This window comes from Lagenorhynchus albirostris, chromosome 17, assembly GCF_949774975.1.
Source record: "Lagenorhynchus albirostris chromosome 17, mLagAlb1.1, whole genome shotgun sequence".
NCBI lineage: Eukaryota > Metazoa > Chordata > Mammalia > Artiodactyla > Delphinidae > Lagenorhynchus > Lagenorhynchus albirostris.
The window spans coordinates 5,573,471-5,592,573 of record NC_083111.1 but is presented as its reverse complement, the minus strand read 5'-3'; the positions used below and the strand labels follow the sequence as shown (position 1 = coordinate 5,592,573).

The 19,103-nt window shown below is 47.2% G+C and overlaps 1 protein-coding gene across 4 annotated transcripts in view; it reads right to left on the bottom strand.

The window, feature by feature from the left end:
* FAM110B (family with sequence similarity 110 member B) overlaps positions 1-15,978 on the bottom strand; it is a 129,346-nt gene extending 113,368 nt beyond the window's left edge. For 2 of the 4 annotated variants that reach the window (XM_060128064.1, XM_060128063.1), the window contains exon 1: positions 15,829-15,966. The gene's annotated coding sequence lies outside the window, so the exon portion shown is untranslated. Of the gene's footprint in view, positions 1-13,006; positions 13,073-15,828 lie in introns of those variants that run through there. The other 2 variants (XR_009536457.1, XM_060128065.1) reach the window with 2 other exon arrangements.
* Between the last annotated feature and the right edge of the window lie 3,125 nt (positions 15,979-19,103).

The window sequence follows — 19,103 nt, the reverse complement described above, 5'->3', positions numbered from 1 at the left end:
TAAAAGTATCTATTTCATAGATAAAAAGATCATCAAAGGGACACAGAGAATACGTGTTCTGGTTCCCTCTGGCCACACTCACCAAAGAGACAGCCGATTGCTCGGATTCTAAAATAGTTTAAAAGATACCCTAGTTTCTGTTTTGTGAGATACTCAGATTAAATGGGTCAACTCTATAATTAAACCATAAAAATAGAATGCATTGAATGATATAATAAGAAATAGTTCAACATTCTATCTGTGAGTCAAATTTGTTTCCAAATGGGACTTATTTTAATTATAGAATATACATTTCACTTGATGTCATTTTAAATCCCTGTAACTAAAAAAAAAAAAAAAAAAGTTTCAGCTCACTGAGGGCAATTTTACTTAAGGGGCCTAAGACTAAATTTAGAAATTATCTTCACTATATTCATTTAAATATAATCCATTTAATAGTACCTACATTAATTTTTGTTGAAATAAGAAAAAGTGTTCCGAGAATGTAAATTTGATGTACTCTAAAACAATTAGAAAAAAAAGCAAGCTGTCTGAGAGCAGGAACAGAACTAACTCAGCTGAAAAAACGAAAATTCCCAAGACAAGGATATTATTTCATAAAAACATTTTTTTCAGTCTAGGGAAATAAAGTACATTTTCACAGTCCAAAGTCTTGATGTTAATTAACAAAGATATCTTATACTCACTTCATTTTAAAATATGTTATAGAAGTTGAATACGCTCCAAGAACAGAGTTCCATTAAAATTATTTTCTTTTAAAATAGAATATGAAGCTGATAGTTTTGCTTCCAGATGTCTTAAAATGCTTAATAAATGGTACCCGCCCAAAGCAAACCATAAAGGAACTGATACGTTAACGATGAAAATGCACACGGACTAAAGACAAAGGCAAAGTGGCTACAGGAAAACATACACATCCCTGGCTTATTAAGCAGAAGTGTTACATTAAAAATTATCCACTCTGTTTCAGATTCTTGGTGAGAAAGTTAAAACCTGTGACACACAGCTCATCTCCTCAGGGTGAGCGCTTATAACCCTTTCTGTCTTCCCAACATTTTGCCTATAAGACATGCACCCTCAATCACCCTCCCTCCAGCCCAGGATCCTGCCAAGTTTTCTGGTGCCTGGGGGCTCTCAAAGCAAGCACCAGGCATCTTTAAGAATGAGGACTTCCCCCAGATCAGGTTCAACATCACCAGGGAATCCATTAAAATGCACATTCTCAGGCCCTCCAGGACCCAGTGAATCAGAAACTCTGGGAACAGACCAGCAATTCGTGTTTCACCCTCCAGGTTAACGCTGATGTGCTAGAGTCTGGGAATCAATGGCCCAGATCAAGGGCTCCTAAAGCCACCTGTGCATCACTGGCCCCCCCAGAGGCAACCTGGGTGCTCCCCCGGCTCCCACTCGGATGCTACAGAATCCCAGGTGTCCTTAAGGGGTCCACGGTGGGGACCACTGGAGCAGGTAATCTTGAAGGGCCTTTTGAGGAAGAACTGTGACACCAAGTTCACCCTAAGAGTTCCCATTTTGCTTGGCCCTTTGCCAAGCCAGAGAGAACAGAGGGCAGAAGCGTAACGCTGCACACGAGAGGCCCGGATCTCAGTGCACAGAAAACCCCCATCCCCAGGAGACAGGTCGGGTCCCGACCTCCTTCCCAGCACGGGAACAAACACTCCAGAGCTGAAGGCCGCTACTTTGCTCCTCTTACAAGCATTTATCAGTTTGTCTTGGTGTTAAAGGGAGACGTGACCTTGTTTTCCAGCAATGTGCCCCTGAGACAGCGCCCTGAATAGACTGTTAAATCTACTGTGGAGCCAACTCAGAGCTTCTAAACGAGATGGAATAAACCCAAAATGGGAAGTAAAAAAAACATGGTGCTAGAAATGGCAACAGCAACAGCAGGTTATGGGTGAAGCGGACACGTGTCAGGATGGAAATCATCTGGGCCTCGGCGTGGGAGACAGAGAGCTGACTGTCCAGCCCCTTCTGGACCCCAGCCCTGCCATCCCATCAACAGCCCCTCTAGGCCTGGGGAGGGCGGGTGGGCAGAAGGGACAGCCCAGGGTAGAGTGGACCTCAGGGCCTCTGGGAGCAGCCCCAGGCAGGGAGCTCCAGCTGGGGAAGACAAAGGTGGGGATGTTTACTCCACCTTCTGCCAGCCCAGGTCGGGGGTGGTGAGATGCACCATCCCAGGAAAGGGAAGGCCAGGCCAGGAGGGCAGTGAGGGCCTCTCTTTCCGCTCACGGCCAAGGCCACAGCCCTGGCTCCCTGAGTGCAGGCACTAGACCAGCTCTGCCCCTCGCCAGCACCTTGCAGATTCCACCTCAGCTCTCGGCACCAAGTTCGGTGGGACAGTAGAAACACCAGCCCTGCAGGCTTTTCTGAGAAATGTATGGCTAACCCCAGGGGACCCCGAGCATCCCCGCACAAGCGCAGGAGCCCAGAAGCCTGCCTGCCAGGTACTGCGACCACACAAACACGCCCAGAGAGGGCCCCGTTCATGGCCCAGAAACGTAACCAAACTTCTCTTGGAGATTTTCTACCCAAGAGATAACTAAGTTGTAAGAATCCTGCCCCACCTTTCCTCCACACAAAGGTATCAATAAGTCTTGTAATTTTGAATGGAAAAACAAAATGTAACCTCTAAATATTTTTCTCATCTACAAAAAAATACATAAATAAAAAATTGGAAAGCTGCCCACTGCTGATCTAAATAGGTAATATGAAAGCTCTGATACAGTCAAATATAAAACTCCTACCTTCCCAATGTAAAGACTTTAAATAACCATTAAGAAAGCGTCTAGTTTTACTTTAAGCCTTGCTTTCTTTCACAAAAAGATGTGAGATACCTTCAAGAAAAAAGAAAATAAAATCAGAGACAAACAGAAAATTAAAATTTCAGGACTTAGAGAAAATTAAAGCATAGAAACAGGACAAGATAGAGAAGAAACCAGCCATAATTTCCTACTAAGTTGTTATAGTCGAGCTTCAATTTTGCCTAAAGTTTACCGTTTATCATCAAATGATTTGCCTTGCATGTTTTTGACAAATTTGTAAGTGTGTAAATTGTTGAGCGCACTGAGTAATAACAACGCAGGACATACTGACAACATCTCCACCAAAATACAGGCAAAGGTGTCACGTGGCCGCTTCTGGAATATCCTCCAACCACAGTAGAGCGCAGGATGGACCAGAGGGCTTCTCGGTCAGGAAGGTGATTCTAGGAGGGTCTAAGATAACTCCTTGCCACCTAAACTCTGCCTACAGCTACTTCCTACACACGTGGAAGATGAACTCTGAGGGAAGCAGAGCAGTGGATGGGCTGCATAAACATGAGAAAGAACTTCCCACAAGCTTCAGATTGCTAAGAGCTCAGAAGGTCCATAACTTTCAACTGGAGTTCAAAAACCCTGACCAGATACAGAACGATCCACTTCTGTACGGATGCAGCCAAACAGGTACCTAGTGGGCAAAGCCAGAATGTTCTTTCAGAAACAACAGTCTGAAGGTCACTCTAGAGGTCGGGGACAATACATCCTTAGTCCTCACTCCCAGCACCCAACCAACGAGGTGCCTGGGCACACGTGCCCTCAACACACGTGCTCAGTGAATGAGTTCCAGACCGCAGCTGGCATGGGTAACCTTCTCCAGACTACCAAAACCTGGTCAAACTTGACATCTTCATAAATGACCTTCGTTTACGAAACAAGCTCTTTGGGAAGCCTGAGAGCATCCCCCAGCCTGTTCCCGACACCACCATCAATATACGACATTCTGGGAACTGAGTTCAGTCAGCCACAGACACAGCCATGCCATCAACCACAACTCTACGTTCCCTAAATTGTCCTCGAGCTCATCAGAGGAGGCGTTTCAAATAGGAACCTACAGAACCGTTCTGATCTTCTAGCCTCGTAACCTTACGAAAAACAAATGAGGTTGGCTTGGCATGATTTGTTCTTCGGGAAACTATCCTGCTTTGAGCTCTGACTACTTCCTTTCCTACGAGTGCTCAGCCATCTGTTCCACACTGTGCCGTAGGATGTTGCCAAGGACGTGAAGGAAAAGCAATGAATCGTAGAGTCTAAAACAGCACCCTCCCGGGGAAACAGAATGCAAGCCGCAAACGTGAACCGTGTACGTTCTTGTAAGTTTTCTTGTAGCTGTAGTAAAAATTAAAAAAAAAACAGGTGAAATTATCGTGATGATACATTTTACCCAATCCGTCCAAAATAGTATCATGTCAACATGCAACGTAAAAGATTATTCATGAGCCATTTTACATTCTCCTTTCAAGCAAATCTTCAATATCTGGTACTTCACGCTTAGAGGATATAGCAATTCAGGCCAGTCACATAACCAGCGGCCAGCACACTGGACAGTGCAGGGCTAGGATCTCTTGGCGTTTTCTGAAAATTCAGGGCATTTATTTTAAGTCTGACACGCCCTGTCTTCTCCACGATCTCTCAGGATATTATCAATAGTGCTACCTTGATCCCATCTGCAAACTCCCTCCGCACCTGAGAGGCCCTTCACCTCAATCGTGAGATGCAAACCACTCTCAGGGTAGCAGAGTAGACTAAGACTCAAGCAGATTCTCACAAGAGGCTACTGGTTTGGATATGATTCCCGTCCCTCTATCGAATGACAAGGCAGAGACATACTTTCACGCCTTTGCATTCACATTACTTGAGCATCACAAAAGACGTGACTGTCTCCTCTGTTCTTTTTATTCAGACCACATGAAGTCAAGGAAAAGAATCAGAGAGGAGGCATGACGGAGCCTTTTAGGATGACCAGGACTTCACGGAGCAGAGAGAGAGGAAACACCAGGTGTAGTGGATGGGAGGCGCCCAGGGAAGGGGCTGGAGGGGCCCTGGGGCCAAGTCAGGGAAGCCTGGACGGTGGGTTAACAAGACTTTGTCCTGGGCACCTGGGCGGGGCCTGGAGCAGCTGAGCAACATGACAGACCGGCGATGCGGCTAATTCCCGAGAAAGTGCAATAGAGGCAGGAAAGGGAAGAAGGCCGAGGCGGGGGTATCAGCCAGAAAAGAAGAGAGGATGGAGGCCTGGGGGTCGGTCTCAGTTGACCGAGGGTCATGGAAGGTACGCCAGGAAAGCAGAGCTGGGCCGGGCAGGAGAGACATTTCAGAATCAGATGGAGGGGAAAACCCAGAGAGGATGTCAAAGGGGACGAGGGTCCTCCCTTCAGGATGGGGTGACGGTGAGCCGCTAAGCATCAGCTGGCAGAGCACAGGCTGAAGAACATCGACCTGCCTTCTGCCATCAGCCTGGAGGCTTCTCCCACTCACAGGGTGGCAGCGTCAGTTCAGATGCAGGGGCGGGTGGAGAAGTCACCCCTTCCCAACGGCAAGCTTTCCACGGCTCCTACACTGTCGCTTCATTAGACCACAAAGCATGTAACATCTACGAGCACAGACAAAAGTTGTCTTGCTTGCTACTAAGTTTGCTCTTTTAGGTTTGAGGAATTCACGCTCTTATCGGTAGAAGGAAGTTTCTTACAGGAGCTTTGCTGCTACTTCTCAAGATGCAAGAAAAAAATACTTTTGAATAATATTCTCTCGGTATTACTTTTTGTTCAAAGTGGGGATAGAGGGGCCAAAAAGTAACGGTAAAAAGAAAAAGGGACGAAGCTTTATTTTTCTCCTAGAATAAAAAGAAGACTCTTCGCTTCACTGATGCTGCCGTCCCCAGGTGAGTGTGCAACACTGTGGATCACGTGACCCCACTCACAAGGAACACTGACAATTTCAACAGGAGCAACAGGACATTTCAGAGGATGGACGCGTTTGGAAGCACCCTGAGGTCACGTCAATGCTCCATGACAGGCAGGGTCTTGGGGTCAGAACTGAAGAAATGAAGGTCTAAGAGATGGCTGAGATGAGGATGAAGTTCTGAGGGAGGTGGCCCATAGGCCCGGAGCCACGCAGAGCTTCAAGACGAGTGAAGATGTGACGTCCACGCGACCCGGTGGCAGCACGGTCCCTGGCCAACGGCAGGCACTCAAGCATGTATGTGCTGAAATGGAAGTGGTACCAGTGACTAGGGACACCACTAGTCCCTGCATCAGCTGACCCAAATCTGAACACTGCTTTCGGAAAACAGCTCAGTGAAGCCATGGCGTCCGTGGCCTAACGGTGAAACGTGGCAGGTGAGAAGATTTTAGCTCTACGTACCTTGGCCTCAGCCAGTTTTATCTAAGGAGATCAGGATACTAGATAAAACTCTCCTCTGGGGTCTAGTACAGACCTGAAAGTCAGCCTTCTGGAACCTGCCAAGGTCACCCACCACTGTCAAGGTCACCAGGCCCTGTACCAAACCGCTGCCTGTGGTTGCTTCTCGTCTCAAACCAACTCATAATCCAAACACGGCCAGACAAGGAACCTCAGGAAAGCCCAGACCATTCTAAACAAGTCAACCTAAAAGTGACCTCCGGGAGAAATTAAAGTTTTAGTTATAGGCAACTGATCAGTTACTTACCTCTTAAAGCTCAATGTCACTGAAGAAAAGAAGCATAAATGCATCAACTATTTCAACTAGAAGATGGCAGAGCCATCACGCAAGTACCAAGACTATAGGTAAAGTGCAGAAAAGAGTGATGGAACGTACTAAACACTGTATAAGGGCCTGACGTGATAATGATATCGTTATCATTGATTACACAGGCTAAGGCAGGGAAAAATCAGAGGTATGAATAATCCTATAGAAAACCAATACTGCACTCAATTCCTTCCTATATGCACTAGGTTATGCGATAATAAATAGTATCTACCATCAAATCTGAAAACTACCTTCTGTTGAAACCAGAAAAAATGTATGTTTTCAAGTTTCTTCTTTCCATTTTTTTTTAATTGGAGCACAGCTGCTTTCCAATGGTGGGTTAGTTTCTGCTGTACAACGAAGTGAATCAGCTCTACGTGTACATACGTCCCCTCCCATCTCGGACCTCCTTCCCCCCCAGCCTCCCGCCCCCATCCTACCAATCGAGCTCATCACAGAGCACCAAGTTTTGAGACATTTCCCTAACAGGTTGAAATCTTAAGACCAAATAAGAGTGAGGGGAACTCTCTTAACAAAAGGCACCTATCTTTCATTCAAAAAAAAAAAAAAGGGAGGCAGTTCCCCGGTGGCCTAGTGGTTAGGATTCCAGGCTTTCACTGCTGTGGCCTGGGTTCAGTCCCTGGCTGGGGAACTGAGATCTCGCAAGCTGCGGCCCAAAACAAACAAACTGGAAATCAGACATAATTATACAAGGTAACTGCTTTAAACTTGAACGTAAATTGTGTCGGGGATCCACCATAAGGTGGAGACTTAGGCCTCCGTGCTCATGGCTGTGAAGGTCATCTCCATGGGTGTGGGCTACACCAGGACCACACAGAGTAGGGAGAAGAAGGGGTGTCAGTGACACGACCGTGTTTTCCTCACGCAGGCGACACTCATGCGGAGAAATACACCCAGTGCCTCCACCCCTGATGAACTCACTGTCTCACTAAAGGAACCAGGAACCAAGAACACATCATAAAATACAGCGATCAACTGAATGAGTGCAGGAAGTGCTGGCCGGCAAGGCACAGGTGCAACGTTGCAGGTCCTTCTGGGAGAGCCTTCACGGAGGCGGGTCCATGGCCTTAGCCCTCCGGGGGGCAGTTCATTTAAACAGGCTTGGGAAACAGTAGTTCTACAAAATGTTTTCACAACAGCTCATCTAGTTCCTGAAATGCTTTGATTATACTGCCCACGTGTCAGGGTCAATTTTACGCATCAACTGGACTGGGACTCGAGGTGCCCAGGTATTTGGTGAAACGTGGCTCTGGGTGTGTCTGTAAGGACGTTTCTGGATGCGATTAACATTCAAACTGGTGCACTGAGTAAAGCAGGTGGCCCTCCCCGGTGTGGGCGGCCTCGTCTCATCCGAGGAGGACCTGAACCCAATAAGAGGTGGGAGAGGGAGAGGGAGATCTCTCCGCCCAGCTGAGCTGAGACCCGGGTCTCCACCCGCCCTCACACCGGAGCTGAGCCCTCGTCTCTCTGGGGTCTCCCGCCTGCAGACGACAGATCCTGGGGCTTCTCCGCCTCCAAAACCACACACGCCTATCAACTCCTTACAATAAACTTCCTTGAGATCAAGACTGAGATCCTATTGGTTCTGCTTCTCTGGCGTACCCTAACACCAGGTATATGTGAGTAATAAATACTACCTGGTAACATGAAAAATCCAAATTCAAATGAAGATCCTTAGGTATTTCTGACACAAAACGTATAAGGATGTTTGATAACGTCTTGGCGCGCTGAATTAAAAGGCTTTGGGACGCAGTCTCTTTATCATTAACTGAACTCACCTAAACGCTTTTGGGGAAAGATCCGAGGAAAGGACAGAGCTTTTCAACAGCTGAGTGCTTCGTGCTGAAATCCCTCTGGAAAAAGCATGTGGAAATAGCAATGGGCGACTAAGAACCAAAGCGGTTCGGTCCCGTGCCAGTGGATTCTGAAAGGAAAAATACCTGTGGGAGAAACCCGATAAGCAGATCAGGCCACGTGAGCTGGAACCCTTCAATGCTGGAGCGAGGGCAGGGCGGCATCTAACCGGGGAATCGTGGCCCGTGGGAAGCTCACACTGAACACAGGGCTTAGAGCTGGAGAAGTGAAGTTCTCACATACATACACACACACACACACACACACACCCCCCAACTATGTGACATGTGTGGGACTCCCATCACTTATATGGAAAGTTCTCTTAAAACCAAATTCCAGACTCTACAGATAAAGCCCAAATCTCCTCTAGCACGACCTAACAGAATGTTCCAACTTCCCACAGAATATAGATCTATATGACTCTATAATACGCTCCCCCTATAAGAACTGTGAATATAAATTCACTAACAAGGATTAAAAAAAAAATCTCCGTTAAATTAAATAACTAAGTTACTAGACAGCCAGTCTATCCCCTAAAATACGGTGGCCACTTTGACCAAAAACTGTCAGAAGGTTTGTAGTTACACACCCGAGTCCTGCTGTAAGTTAAAACAAAGCTTACAGAAGCTGGGAGGAGCACCCAGGACTTGTCAAATTCCAAACCAACACAATGATTTCTCTTCTTCCTTCATGGTCACTGAACAAGAACAAACTTTACTGGGAAGAAAAACATCTGATTCTTAAAAATCACAACATTCCAATCAGTGATCATTTGAATGAGCAACGGCCAGGGATAGATTCAAAGGATTTGAAAAATCCCCAACTCAAGTTAAGTGTACAGGGAAACTCCCAATTCACCTTGTTCTAACGATGCAGTCAAAACACAGAAGTGCTGTCAGGATTCACTGGTACTTCCCAACACCACTGAGTTTCCCGTTTCCACCTGTCCGTTTCTGACCCCTAGTGGAAACGGTGCCCCCCCACCCCCGGTAGCCAGGGATCAGAAGATGATAGCTTGCATGTGTGCAAATAAACAGGCTCACACCTCTAGGATGGTGGAGTGTCTGCACAAGGATTTGAAAATACGTCTTTACATTTCATTCACTAAACTTCACCCAAAGACTACAGTCAACAAGCAAGTACTGGGAAAGATTAAAGTCTGGAGAAGAACATATAAATATTCTTATTTGTAAAATGGGTATGATTTCCTTTTGAAAAATACAAAAATATAGAATCAAAATCAGTGCACCAACAAACGTCATTATAATGGGACACAGTATCATTAGTGACAAGATATAACTTGGAAACGGGGGGGAATAACCCACGGTCCCGAGTGCTGACTACGCAGGTCCACCAGGTTGCCAGCTCTGGTCCTGATTTCAGTGCCCGCTTCCGGGGGCAGGGGGGAGGCAAGCATGGGCCCTTTCACAGCGGGTGCACTTCCCCACCATGTTTCCTCTTGTGGTTTATAGAAGGAGGTGGGTGCCTGAGCTGGCATCTCAGGTATTAGGCAAGGCCCCGCTGACATTTATGGAAGATGAAGCAGGTGACACCCTCTGAAGGGCCGGGGTAAAGCCATAAGCATGTCCCACTACCCCGATACCAGATACCAACTCTCCCTCTCCTCTGACCCCCATCCCCAAAATGCTCTCTCAAGGCCGGCTTGGAGCCTGCCCACTGGACCCCGGGTTTATACACCTGGGCTGGAAGGCCCATCATTTCAGCACAAAAAACAGAGTCAGAGAAGAACCCTGCCTGAGAACAGGCCTTTCTGCTGTGCCTTTGGCTCCCGTAGGAAGGACCCCATAGTCGGCAGTGTCACCTGCACAGTTGGTTGGTAACTAAGTCCCATCCCAGGCCCTGCGGATACAGCAGCTGACACGACAGTGACCCTCTCAACCAGGAGAAATGTACTAATAACAATGTGTAAACAAAGTATACAATTTCCCTTAGGAATGAGGGCTGTGAATAAAATAACATAGGACTGGGGGACACAGAGTGGCTGGAGGAGGGGCAACCTTAGCTTCAGCAGGCAGGGTGAGTCTCTGAAAAAGTGCCTTTCACCCTGTTACCCGTGTGATAAGAATATATAAGACGGATGGAGGGACGGATGACATCCACGAGACAGTAACACCCAATAGCAATCAAACTCCATGGAGTGCCCGGCACTTGGCAAGCATCATCCTCCTAAAACCTCACGACGATCCCATGACGTAGTTCCTGCAGTTTTCCCCATTTTACAAATCAGGATACTGAGGTTCCACAAGCCTGGGTAACCTGTTCAACCTACAGAGCCGATCTTTGCGCCCAGACAGGCTCAACTAGAAATGCTCCCCCTCCCAGCCCCTTGGGCACCGACTTACCTATTTGCTGGGACAGCTAAGTGTTTGGCCTGGAATCCCCTCGGCTCAAGCCCTCACCCTGCCCCGCCCCCAATGGAGTAAGAGAGACGAACAAAGCTAGAACTCCCAAGGGATCTACCACCCATTCTGAATGTGCTCATGGTGTCTGTGACTCCCCATGAACCTGACAAATCCAGGCTGTCCCAGTCTCCTTAATCTCTGACACCATCAGCCTTCAGTGCACCTGGAAGCAACGGCATCTGCAAATACTTTCTCATGTGGTTTGTAAGAATCAGTAAGACCACTTGCACAGGACGCAGGTTTCCACTGCAGCTTCCAATGCAGAGGTGGCCTACAAGGAAGGCCCTGCTGACCTGGTTCTTCTGCCACTGTTGCCTGTTCCTCACAGAGGCCACGGGGCCTTTGCACAGGCTGTCTGTCCTCTCTGCCCAGAGGCCTTCCAGAGGTTGCCCCTTTTTTTCACATATGTCTCAGCTCAAACATCCTCCATGAGGCCCTCCCAGACCGCCCAGCCCAGACTAGAACACCACCCTCACTCTTGACTGCAATTATTACTGCTTCAAGTTAGCTTTTCATTTGCTTGTTTACTTTATCATCTATTTTGCCCCACTTGACACTAAGATGCCTCAGAGAGGCAGGGACCTTGTCTTTCCTGGGCACTGCTTATCCCCAGCACCTGGCACACAATCAATATATAAATATCTGTTTAACGCAACAATCATTGGAACTTCCCTGGTGGCGCAGTGGTTAAGAGTCTGCCTGCCAATGCAGGGGACACGGGTTCGAGCCCTGGTCCAGGAAGATCCCACATGCCGCGGAGCAACTAAGCCCGTGCGCCACAACTACTGAGCCTGAGCTCTAGAGCCCACGTGCCACAACTACTGAGGCCCACGGGCCTAGAGCCCGTGCTCTGCAACGGGAGAGGCCACCACAATGAGAGGCCCGTGCACTACAACAAATGGCAGCCCCCGCTCGCCGCAGCTAGAGAAAGCCTGCGCACAGCAGTGAATACCCAATGCAGCCAAAAAATAAAGAAAAAATATATAACAATCATAAGAGAAGAAATTACTAAATTACATGATTTCACATAATTACTTCCTTTTCATCACAGTCCAGTCAATGGGACAAAAAACTTGCTGTCAAGAATGACCGTTTTGAAGGATACCAGTGATTCTTCCTGAAAAAGACAAAAAGATGCAACTAACTTCTAAAGGGGCCCTGAGGGGTAAAATGCTTTGCATTACAACATAACGACTCCAAAATTTCCCATATGCTTCCGAATTGTATTTTGAAAAGCTTTATCCGGAACTGGACAATTTCGAAACCCACTGATCTCGCCCTGATGTATAAAATACAGCACAGAATTCTTATCGTTCTTCTAGAAACCTGTCTGCCAAATGACGTGTTGTTTCCTTGGGCTGAGGATTCACCTCTGAACTTCTCCCTAAAGTGTTTACAATTTTAAAAATCCCATCTTTAGTGCCAGTTCCACTTTAGAATTGTTTAATCATACTGGAAAAAGGAAGTAATTTGTTTCACCTACTAACATTTCCTTAAAATTTTTTTTTAAATTTTTTAATAAACAAGACTGATGACTTCAAATGCTGTGTTCTTATGTGATTCTCCTTGTGAGACTCAAACCACAAAAAGTTAAAAATGTGAAAATCACATGCAGGCCCTTCTCCCAAGCAGGAGGGAACCAAACATGTCAGAATAGGAGTGAATATGCATGACTTAAGTTCATTAATGTTGTATTACAAAAGATCATCCAGAAACTAACCCCAGTTTAAAAACAGGATGAAAATGTATTCTGCAATACACTTCCTTGCCAGTAACTAATTACCTGCAATTAATTATTTGGACCATGACATCCATGAACAATGAAACACTAAATTTCTTAACTACTATTCTCCAAAATCTTCCATGCAAATCACCCCGTAACTTATCCTGACGAAGTTCAGAATCAATGTTACATTTAGCTTCTTCGATGAACATTTCTGGGCATAATCTGTGTTCTCCTCTGAAAAATTCTCAAGCATTACTTTTGTGTGTTTCTATAATGCTTTCAATACCAAACAAGATCACCATTACAACATGAAATCGGCTTTGCTTCTTCTGAGCTCCGTGACTCAGCCGAGTCACCTGCCTCACCTGCAGCAAGGAGATAAGAGCAAGGACCCCACGCTGGAGGAGTTAAGGGAACGCACCGTCATCTGTCTGGGACTGGACCGGTCCCCGCGCCGGCCGCAGAGATAACTCCCATCACAATCCACAAAACCTTTGTTCCGAGCGCACCTCCTCTCCTTGGTGCTGTGCTAAGTAGAATGAATATGTGTTTTCGTGGATGCGTCATGGCTTTGCAGAGCTCCAGAGCCTTCAGCCTGAATTGCAATTCTCACTGCATCATACTGGGAGGCAGAATGGTGGTAAAAACCAGAATAAATGAGAATTCACCCTAGGAAGTTGTTGTCTTAAATAAAGTCAACAAGCAAGTAGGTTTCTTATCATTTGTTTCTCTCTCCTAGAAGTTAAATACCGAAAAAAAAAAAAAAGTCCAGGATTGTTGGAGATCCCCAACGCTCAGAACAGTCAATCTTACTCTATTATGGGAAAATAAGAGTAAAGGGTACAGTCGACTAAATAATATTTTGACAATGTTTTAACACCTGGAATACCCTGGTTTTCAGAGAGAAAAATCTGGCCAATATTCTTTAAAAGTTGAAAAGACAAAGGACAAACTTTTTTAAAAGTTTATTCCTAAGAAGACTGTTAGGATGTGTCAGTGCAGACAGAGTATATTTTGCGGAGAGGGCAAGCAATGATATTGCTAAAGGAATCCCTGCAGCTTTCCCTGAGCACACGTCTGTCCACCAGCATTATCCTCAGCACCATCTACTGCCCAACTGTCCGCACAGCAGCCCTGGCTCTGCAGGGCCCCCAAGAATTAACGCCAAGCCTCGGCTTAGCTAAATTAACTGTTTAGGAATGAAAAAGATGTCACTTCAAAGTTAAAAGCGGGGGCGACCTCAGAATGAAGGTAAACTCCTGACAATCTTTTCAAATACCTAGACAACAAACATAATCTTTTGGTTACTAACATACAACAATTAAGTAGTTTTAATTTTTCTTGGCTAGTTACGCTATAAACTCTGCTCTGCAGATGTTAAAGCACGGGTCAGATTTATATGCGCTGGTTGATGCGTGTGTATACAGTACCTATATTTATCTTTTATTACCTTTTGACATGGTAGGAGTTACCTAACGGCTGTTGCTAGCAGCAACGCGGAATGGAAAGTATGATTTTCAACCTATAGAACAAGGGGATTCGGGGAGGGGTTCAGAGCCCAGGTTTCTCCTAATGTCTAGGCTTTTCCTTAGACAGGTAGGCCCTTCAGGATAATGAAGTCTCGCGAAACGTACCGGCATACGACCTGATGCAGGACTGTGTTCTCGTCCTCACAAACCTGCTATACTTCATACATGAGGATACACAGAACAGCTCGTCCGTCATAAGCAAAACAACAGCCCAACCTCAATTCTGATCTAAAATTAAACTGCAGACTTAAAATAGACCGTGATTTAAAAGATCTGGGACTTAAAAAACCAAAACAACCATTTTCCAAAGAGAAAAAACACATGACCCGGTGATACAAATGAAAACTAAAACCAGCTGGCATCTAGCACCGTGTTCCGGAGGGAGGGCACTGTTCTAAGCTCTTTACGGATTATCAGGCTGTCAAAATACCATCCACAGTAATACCATAAATTAAGTACCATAGGGTAAGGCAATGGAATGTTAACCCGAGGAAGAAGTCTGGCTTACCATTAACTCACCCTTATGTTAAAAAAAAAAACTATGCTTAATAAATAGCTCATTGGAACGACCAGGGGTGGTGATGTCACAAAACAAGTACAAGTTAATATAGGCATTTTCCATGGAATGACTCTAAGTGTAAATTGGGGGGAAAAGGCTAAATAAACATCTTCACGGCCAACAGGGGAAAGGAAGAAAATGGAAGTCATTTACAGTCATTTACTATTTATGCTGCAAAAATGCTTAGTCTACTATCATATTCCCCTTCTCAGAATCACACCCCTGTGTAGTCCTCACCACGCCAGCCATGCAGTTGTTGTCACAGATGTGAGCCAGATTTTGCACAGGACGTGGCCGGGAGGAAAAGTGCAAAGTTAGCTTGCATCTATCTCCTGCGGGAAATAAAGCCTGCTTACATTTGTGGCTCAGTACATCTGAATACCAACTCGAAAGGGTTAAAAAGCCGGGCACCTGGTGTTTGCTTTCCCCTCTCCAGAGTGATTTAAGCTTACAGCGAAGTTCTCTCCGCTTCCCTGCCCGGCCTGCACCCTGCACGGAGAGAGAGCTGTCACCACCGTCTACACCCTGCCGCATGGGTTCTCACCACCAGCGGGGCCCCCGGGCTGGGCAGCGGGCTCGGCGGCTTCCCCCAACCTGCAAGCGCTGGGCGGCCGAGTTCCGAGCTCCGCGGCGTGACGGGGCACGAGTGCGCCAGGGGTCACTTAATTCCATTTCAAATCTGTACGCTTTCAAATAAAGTCGAGACAACGGAGACCACGGATGGAGCTGGAGGGGGCCACCAAAAACAAACTTTCGTTGCCTCCGAATCTGCATTTCTTGCAGGAATTCCCAGCCCGCGACGGGGAGAGCCCGATGCTCCCAAAGCACCCAGCCCCCAAGACGAGAGGCCCTGCGAGGAGCCCTGGCCGAGGGGGGTCCACTCGCCGCCCCCCGCCCCGCGCACCCCGCCCCCGCCCCCGCCCCGGCCTCCGCCCGGTCTCCCGCCGACCCTGGGCGCGCGGCGAGCTCGCGGCCCGGAACGCCGGCCGGCGTCGGTCCGGGCCATGCGGCCCCCAGGCCCGGCTGGACCGAGCCCCAGGCAGGGCCGGAGCGGCAGAGACGGACCCGGCGGCTCCGCGGCCGCGCGCGGCTTCCGCATTGTCCGCGATCGGGGCGCGGCGCGGTCCCCCGACCCGGCCCCCGGCCCAGCCTTACCTCGGCCGCGCTCCCCGGCCGCAAGCGGTGCGGCCCGAGCCGGGCTCCGGGCTCCGGGGGCTGCGGGGACAAGGAGTCGGGGCCCGCGAGGGACGGGGGCCGGGCCGCCGGGGCCGCGGGAGGGCGGAGCGTGGACGGGGCCGACCGAGGGGCCCTGGGGCGCGGGGCGGCTGAGGGCCCGGCTGGCGGCGGCGGCCGCGGCGGCTCGGTCTGCGCCGAGTGGGAGGGCTCGGGCAGCCTTCGCCAGGGCGCGAGGGAGGGAACTTGGAGGGAGTCGCCGCGGCCCCGAGCGCGTGGCTCCGCCGAGTGTGCACGCCCCCGAGCGCCCCGCCCCGGCCCCACCCCCTCCCCTCACTCCCGCCCCTAAACCCCCGCCCCGCCTCCAAACCCCCCGCGCTCGACCCCCGCTCCCTCCCCGGTGGAGAACCGCCCGACCTCCACCGCCAGGAAACCCCAGACCCGGAGCCTGTTCTGTGAGCGTGATAACCCGCCAGTCAGCCCATCCAGATCCCGGTGCCTGACAACATTCTCTGTTGACTAACTTTCATACATAAGACGGACCGCCTTAGTATTTGTAGACTAAACTTCTGAAGGCACTTTTAAGACTCCAAAAAAGATTTGAAGAAGACAGTAGAGAATATAGAAAAAAAAATCTCTGAGCACAAGGTACTGGCCCTAGAGAATGGGCCAGCTGATGTTTCAAAATCAAGTAAGCGTTTTGGGGTGCATCCTTATTCATCTCATATTGCATGGTTTGGTAATGCTTTTTCTTTAGATTTGCTTAATAACTTGATTGGGGTTTTGAGGGTTTTACTGTTTTAGGAAGATTAAACCCATTCCGGTTGAGTGTTTGCTACTGGGAATTCTAAAAGGCAAAAATCTATATTTATCAAAACGGTTGATTTTGAATGCGACACGAATTCACAACGTGATTACGTCTCTAAAATATGTAGCAAATATGTATTTTGTATTTTTAGTACATTTGAAATACAGTTGCATTCATCCCATTTTCTCAGAAAGATCATCTATATTTGAATTGTATGACTCTTATTTCACTCTAGTTCAGAAATTATCAAATAAATAAAACTCAGGCTCCCATAATAAATTTTTGGTCATTTACAAGAGAACCGTTTTAAGAAAGTGACATGATACTGGGTTTTCAATGGAACTTTCCTTTGGCATACTAATGCATTCCATGTGATCACAGATTATGTTGTGGTCTCCATTAACTCCAAAAGTCCTGTAACAGTAGAATGAAGTTATTTTTCATCATTCCCATAGCAAATGAACCAACTTCTCTCACTCCAAAGTAGTCTATTAAAAAAAATAAATAATAACTTCTTTGCCCCAACAAGTTCCTTCTGGGAATTGCTCCGTGCTGTTGTGTGTGACACCCTCCCCCCTGCCATTTCAGGGGCTCAAGAACCAGGTCTGCCCACCGGAGTGCATCTCATAGCCCCCGTCCAAGGGGAGAGGGCTGGCATATGTTCAAAGGCGGGAGGGTCCTTTTTCTGAACTGATATGGCAGCTTCAGAGACCATGCCATGAAAGCCTACAGCAGCTGGAGGTAGCCTATTAGAGAAGAAAGCCAAACCAGAAGAAAGCCACCTGCGCCACGGAAGCAGGCAGAGTCCTGATGACATTAACAAGCCCCTCCAGGCGGCCATCTCTGAAACCGGTCAAGACTCCTGGACATCTGAGGAAATGCACCAATAAATTGTCTTTTTAGCTTATTCTATTTTGAGCTAGGTTGCTTTTCAAAATACTCACTTAAAAAGCCGTGGAAGTTCCTAGATGACCCACGCTCTGAAAATCAGGAATATAACCAATGAGTTGTAGCTTCCTTGTCACTAAAATTGCATCTTCATAATAAAGTAGATACCAAGAAGTCCACTTACCAGGAAGACCTACCTTGCGGCAGGACTAAGGGTCTCATTTAGAGAATTACTGTTGCCCAGGGTAGATTTCATATTTTCACATTGTCCTTCCCAAAACCAAAAATTAATAAAAGACGTGGTTAGAAAATGAGAGAGAAGAGAAAAACACATCGAAACTAGAATATCCCAGTAAATGTTTTTGTCTTATCAATTATTCCAATAAAAGTTGCTTTCATAATCCCGAATATGTGCTGATATGAGACCTTTCTTCTTTTCTGGACTCACAATTGTAGGGTCAGCTACAGACTTTTGGGGACTGGTGAGATTGGTTTGTTGTTGTTTTACTGTTGAGGAGAAGTAGGCCATTGGCTTATGCCTGGAATTCTTTTGTCTCACAGAGACTTTTGTCTCTAAAAGTATGTAAAAATATTTGACTAGTACCCTAACGAGCATTCCCACACTAATCAGTGTGTTGCTTAACCATGACTCACAGGTCACCGTGAACAGTAGGAGTGTTGAGGGCAAGGGAGTGGGCTGGATGCACCCAAAGGCATTGCTTTGAGCCTTTGATTCCAAGAGTTTTTTCTTACGGGAACTCTGATCTCAGTTCACATGGATATGTACCCAGTTGTGTGGACAACTAGTGAAATGTCATGTATAAAAGCCCACGAGCCAAATAATAATATATCATAAACCGATCTGAGTCCCAGAAAAGAACAGTACACGACGGTGAACCATCTCCAGAAACATGACAGGGCAGCCTAGGAGGAAAAGTAAAGAAAAAGTAGTTCTGGAATCCTAGCCCGGCTCTGAATGACACCTCCAAATGACTGGCTGTGACTCTCCAGGGAAAATGTCTATCAAATATGCAGAGTCTGCCCCCATCCCTGTACCAGATCTAAGTAATGTCTGTGCCATGTCCTTACCCAAGAGTGAAAAGAGCAATCTTCCAGTTCACCTGGGCTCCGACAACCTCATCTGTCTGTGCAGAACCCACCCCGGGGCATACACCACTGGATTTCAAACCCTGAAACAGAATCACCTGAGTACTCTTGAATTCCAGGTCTCCAGGTTGTGGGGAGGAGGGACAGACGTGTATTTTTTTTAAAAATTCCCCTAAGAGATTGTGATGATCAGCCAGGGTGAAAGTAAATAAGGTCTGTGAATACCTGCTCTTAATCCCACAGGAAGAGACTTGAGAAACCCTCTGATCAGACTCCACTGATTTAAGATTGTATGTAAAATTAAAGTTGTTGATTGAACAAGCTCAATTTATCTTTTCCTCTGAACAGCCTTTAGTTCCTCCAAGGTTATAGAAAAAACAGAGAGGAATGCTCCTTAGGAGGAGGAGGGTTTGCTAGAAGCAATCACGCTGAAAAAGGACAGCTCACAGCAAGG